The sequence below is a fragment of the Macaca nemestrina genome, chromosome 16 (assembly GCF_043159975.1).
Source record: "Macaca nemestrina isolate mMacNem1 chromosome 16, mMacNem.hap1, whole genome shotgun sequence".
Taxonomy (NCBI): Eukaryota; Metazoa; Chordata; class Mammalia; order Primates; family Cercopithecidae; genus Macaca; species Macaca nemestrina.
The window spans coordinates 31,431,900-31,438,271 of record NC_092140.1 but is presented as its reverse complement, the minus strand read 5'-3'; the positions used below and the strand labels follow the sequence as shown (position 1 = coordinate 31,438,271).

At 33.4% G+C, this 6,372-nt stretch overlaps 1 long non-coding RNA gene across 1 annotated transcript; it reads right to left on the bottom strand.

The window, feature by feature from the left end:
- Positions 1-2,390: 2,390 nt before the first annotated feature.
- LOC139359208 (uncharacterized) lies at positions 2,391-6,204 on the bottom strand. Its single transcript, XR_011615119.1, has 3 exons — positions 6,118-6,204; positions 5,851-5,974; positions 2,391-2,466 (listed from the first exon to the last, which is right to left on the bottom strand). It is a non-coding gene; the product is annotated as an uncharacterized lncRNA (long non-coding RNA).
- Positions 6,205-6,372: the final 168 nt, after the last annotated feature.

The following is a 6,372-nucleotide window of genomic DNA, read 5'->3' as shown; positions in this document are numbered from 1 at the left end:
TTTTTCACATTTGGATTTTTCAGTGACTTCCATAGTGATTAGCTAATAATGCCTTTGAATATAAATCTTTAAAATTTGAGTTAATTCAGAAAAGGTTTATTAAATACCTTCTTCATCTGTAAACTCTGCCAGACATTGGACAAACAACCATATGTTTAGTGGTAAGTTAACTTACTTGAGAAGAGAAGGCACACACACATATGGGCACACACAATAATAACAAAAGATAGGATTTTTTTTCTTTTTCAACTTTTACTCTAGATTTGGGGAGTACATGTGCAATTTTTTTTTTTTTTTTTGCCTGGATAAAAAAATTGTGTGATGCTGAGATTTTGGGTACAAATGATCTTCTCCCTACTGAGCATTGTAGCCAACAGTTTTTCCACTCTTGCCCTCATCTCTTCCTCTTGACTCTAGTACTCCCCAGTGCCTCTCGTCACCAGAAGATAGTATTTTTATTCTATGCTTTCAGTGTACAGTTACAGCATGAAGGAAATAAGTAGAGAGTCATGAGGAAAATAAAAGGTCAAAGGACATTTCAGAATGACTAACTTTAATAAAGGTTACATGGATATGTTGTGTAATGGTGAAGTCTGGGCTATTAGTTTATCCGTCACTCAAATGGTGTACATTGTACTCACTAGGTAATTTCTCATCTCACACTCCACTTTGACATCAGATAATCCAAATATTCCTTTGAACTTCTCAAATACTATCTTTGGGAATTAACTTCTGTTCCTTCCTTGCTAACTAGAAGCGACTACTTAGTGAACTGTGGTTTAGTGGATTAAGTTTCCTGTCATGTGTAAATGACTTTGTAAAGTGTCTCACCCAGAGAAAGAGCCAAAAGGCATTTATTTATTTATTTGTAGTAATTTTAGCATAATTATTTTTCTTATTATTTTTATATTCCTATGCTCATGATTGTTACATTATCTTTTAGAAAACATGAAGCAAGTTTTATGTGGTGATGAGACAAGATTCAGTGTACGTTTTAAATTCTAAGAATGCTTGTGGGAAAAGGAATACTAAAGAAGATATATTTAGAGGCTATAGCAAGAGTACAGGTGAGTATAGAAAACTATCTTCCAAACCAGATGAGCTATTTTCACATAAATAAAGATCCTTGAATTTAACATTTTAAAAATTGATGTACAAATTATTTAAGTAAATGATCCGTGATTACAATATGATTCTAATAAAAGGCACAATCTGTATGAAATCATAGTTGTTTGTTTGTTATATTTTTATTTTATGTCAAATGCATAATCATATTTACTCATTGAGATTTTTTTTTACTTTCCACATGAGAAAACCATATTACTCCATTTATAATCAGCCCCATACCTCACATTTAGTAATCTCTCACCTCTTAGTCGTCTTTTTTCGTCAGTGCCCAAATAATCTTTCTAAAACATTATTTTGCATTTGCCTCCCTGCCCACTCTGGGCAAACATAAAGGGATCTTCAACATATTACTTAGTTTGCCTCCAAAAGATGCTTCATTAATAAAGGTTGCTGCATAGCTCTGAGGGGTCCATTGGGAAAGATAATAAGGACAGAAAGGCAGACAGAAAAATAGATTTGTACACGGATAGAAATATTATATGAAAAAGGCCAAAGGAATATGTTATTTGACATATATATGTGGATATGTCTCTCTTTTTTAATGAAGTCTTTATTGTATTTGGTTGGATCGACTGATATCTGAGAATTCAGTGGAGTGATTGATAGATGGAATGACGAAAGATAGACATATTTTATCCAAGATATGCACACGACAAACATGCCAACTTTTTACCTCTGAATCAAAATCAATAGCAGAGTGCTTCATCCCACGATAATATTTGTACTTTTATTAACACATTATTGTCACTCATACTAATACTTTCAATTATATTTCAACTTATGAAAATAAAGGAGAGCACACTGATTATACCCACAAAAGTTATTCAAGCATTTACTAGTTTTATTTATTTTCTTGTCAGATTCACTAGTTCAACAGGGACATTCCAATCAGTTCTTATGTTTCTATAATATTATATACTTATATTTCTCCTAATGTATAAATCTGTATGTACACCTGCTGTAGTACAAAATTTTTACACAAATTTTATTATAAGCATTTATCAATTTCTTTAAATATTATACCATTTTAAGATTACATAGGTGTGTAGATTATCCCACCATGTGGAAACAAAAGACACTACTTAATAGCAAATAAATGTTACTTATTATTCATTGCAATCTCTATGAATGCACACACAATTTGTAATAAGATCTGTAACAGTGACATATTTGTCTTTGGAAGTTAGACATACAGACATCTGATGCATACTTTATACCTTGTGCTAATTGCTTTCAAAAATAATAAGTGGCCCAGGTGTGGTGACTCATACCTGTAATCCCAGCATTTTGGGAGGCTGAGGCAGGTGGACCCCTTGAATCCAGGAGTTCGAGATGAGCCTGCATAACAGAGCAAGATCTTATCTCTACAAGAAATAAAAATTTCACTGGGTGTGGTGACACATGCCTGTAGTTCCAGCTACTTGGGAGGTGGAGGTGTGAGGCTCACTTGAGCCCGGGAGGTTGAGGTGGCAGTGTGGCGTGATCATGCCACTGCACTCAGTCTGGACAACAAAGTGAGACCTTGTCTCAAAAATAAATAAGTAAAAAGTGACATGAAATATAGTACTTGCCAAGAAGGATAAAATGTGCATGTGTCTAACATGCACATACAAACAAGGAAAAAACTGAATGAGAATGTATATACGTACTGTACAGTGAAGCAAATATGTCAAAATTCCTATTCTTTCCACCCAAATATATTCAATTTACTTCAATATATTTTTGCTGCACTGGCTATAAATAAGTCCCTATTTTATATAAAAAATTATATATATTAGTTCCTGCTTTTTATGTATTCTATTAATTCAATTTGAAACAATCTAATCCTTGAAATTTGAGTTTAGATTGCCAATTACTTCTAAGGTATATCTCATATGCATGCCTAGTTGTAGAGCAGCAGATATTAACATGTTTTTAAATTAACATAGAAAATATTTTTAAATGGCATATTCAACAGTTAGTGGCACAAGATGTAAACCTAATAATTTATAATAACCTAAAATATATTACAAAAATAGAATCACTTTTTAAATTATATTTATGTATTTAGCCAATATCTTACCCAGGATATTTCTCATGTTATAGTAACTAATGACATAGAAATACCTTATACTTTAAAGTCACGTGGGACAGGGTTATTATTATTTATATTTTGTATAGATTTTCATATCAGTGTGAAGATAAATTACTCCATTATTGCAAAAAAAATAATACGTCAACCACCCTGTAAAGAAAATCACAAATTTGTATTTGTTTTTAACATCAATTAATAAATATAACAAGAGTAAATAATGGAAAAAAATGAACAGGATGGCTACATCCAAGTCACGGCTGTCAGAAATTTCTGTTTTACTTTCTAATCTGCCCAATGTTCTGTGAAAAGAGCCAGTGTTCAATCCTAATCACAGTAGTGACAGCTATCCAGATTTGAAAGTTTTGTACACATAAAAGATAAAGGGTAAATCAATCTTCATAGAGTTTCAGTTCTCGGATATTATTATGTGAGACAACAAATCATGCTGCTTCATTTTTGTTGTGTTTTTTACATTTTTTTTCCATTTGAAGTTAGATATAGTCCAAAAACTATCAGATTAATTTAAAATTATGAATTTCTTTGGAATTACATTAATGTTAATAAAAAATGTTCATTTTTGTACTGGTTTGGGGCATATAATGGGTTTTCATTCACATAATTATGCAATTAAAACCTCATTAATTTATTTGGTAATATAATTAGGATTTGTAAATGGAATTTATAATACTTATTACTTTGTAAACCGTAATGGTTGCATGCATTATTAAATTTGTTAACAGGCACTATTTATAAATAATTATAGCTAAAATATATTTCAGTTTTTATTTACACACTGTCCATTTTTTCTGAAATAATTCTTCAAATTAACTGAGACACATGGCATTTTTGACCACGGCACCACTTTCAAATCAGCAATTACAGTTATTATTGAAACAATAATAAATCCCATTAATTCAACAATGCTAAAAATGCAATGAGAAAATTTCCAGGAAGAAAAATTTACCAAGAAGTATTTATGTTCAATTAACAAACTATTTTGAGACTACTTATAGTGAGTAGTAGACATTCCAACTAAGACAATGATGAAAGTTCATTTTCTTCTATCAGATTTACAAAATAATGCCTACAGTTTGGTAACCCAAGCATTCTCATACAGTTCTTAATGGAAATGTATACATCTTTTATTTTGCAATATTTATGATGTGTCAAAATGAGAAAAAATGCCCAAAAATATTTTCTCAACATGTGTGGAACAAGATATGAACAAGATGCTTGATGCAGCATTGGTTGTAGGAACCAAACTTCTGAATTTGTCTTGAAAGGATTTATTGCAAAACAATCAAGAAATCTATATTAATTGAATCCTTATTTTGGTGTGTTTTGTGTGCAAAAATATGCGGCAGTTTATGGACTTACGGAATTTTTTTAAGAAATTTATAACAACAACAAAAAAATGGAACATATGTTGTAAAAAACAAAGTATAGAGTACTCTTGATGATATGACATGGGACTATCCCCTACGACAGAAGAACTTGAAGAAGTGATACTTGATCTGAGGTCTGACAAATGAGTGAGTTTATCAGACGCCCTGGCCCAAGAAAGAAGACTGTCAGAATATACTAAGTGCTTAAATAAGACTACGCAGAATACGCTAAGTGTTTAAAGAAGACTGAGCTTAAGCAATAGTGTACAGGGACAAAGGAAAAATAGTTACTGTAAATGTAAAGAAGTGTACAGTGTAGGTAATTAAAATGTATTGGGAAGATGTGGTGATTGACTGAATATAAAGAATAAAGGTTCATGGCAGTAAATTATTTCAGATTTTTGACTTGAGTAACTTGAGAGGTAATGCTATTTAGAAATATAATGAGCAGTGAGACAAAAATGAAAGTTTTTTCTGTTGTTTTAACTTTCTTTTTGGTGCAATGAAGATTAATTCTGAGCTCTGTTTAGTGTGGCAGATTTGAGGTGCCTAAGAGGTATAAAAGTGAAATCATCTTGCAAATACTTGCATTTTCCCAAAAATTAGGAGAAATGACAATGGTTATAATATATATTTGGGAATCATCAATATAATTTAAACCACTAGAATCACTGAAATCAACTAGGATGTAAGGAGACGAGAGCATATGAGATGCAACCCTGGTAATTTCCCTAATTTGTGGATTTGGTAGAGGAGAAGGAAGCAATGCTAAATGAGAAACAGCCAGCAAATAAAAATGGAATCTAATAGACGGTGTTTTTAGAAAGTTAGGGGTAAGGCTATTTTGCAGAGAAGGGTGCTCAGCAGTGTCAACAGTTTTCTCCAAAATAATCAGGAATTTTTTTAAAAGGACATGGAATTTTCTGACATAGCAAGACATTAGAGACAGAAATAGTTTTAATATGCAGCATGCTTTGAAACCATAAATGAGTTCAGTAAGGTGCAAGTGGTGGGTGTAGAAATGCAGCCAGATCAGTAGCTCTTTTGATGTATCATGAAAAGAATTAAATATATAAAGATGTTGGGAGACTACGATGACACTTGAGAAGGGCTTACGTTTGTATTTCATCTACTGAAAAAGGTTGAACAGGAAGGAAAAAACAGCGAGTTGTTGAAAATACAAAAAAAAAAAAAGAAAAGAAAAAATGAAAAACCTATAAAATCGCGAGTGAATAACATGAGAATATGCAGAAAGTGGTTTACCTCTTCAATGATTTTATTACTGAATCTCTGGGGTGTCGATTTTTCTGGCCAGAAACCTCTGTGGCCATGGTGCCTTTGCCCAAATTCTTGTTCTGCATCCGGGAAGAATGAGGTACACAGCCAACTGAAGGGTGAAGAAGAGTTTCATTAGCTCAGAGAAGTGGGTAGCTCCTCTCTATTGACAGGTCATCTTGTCTACAGTTCAGTTATAAGCAAAGAGGAGGCCCTAGAAAGAGTGTCTCCTCTCTGCAGACAAGTCATTCCCACCTCTCTGCATGTCTCTGAAGCTCTCAGCAAAGAGGGTAGTTCCGCTCTACCGGTCCTCTCTGCCGCTCTAGGCTGAGAGGGTATTCTTCTCTGCAGCTGGTCATCATATCCCGACACCTCTCGACCCTCTCTGCCCTCTGTCCATCGTCTGCCCTGCACTGGCTGATCCCAGGACATTTATGAAACTCAGAGGGGAGGAAGTGCATGCTGATTGGTGCATGGGTGGCCATGGGCGGGCCCGGAAGAGGCACCGCG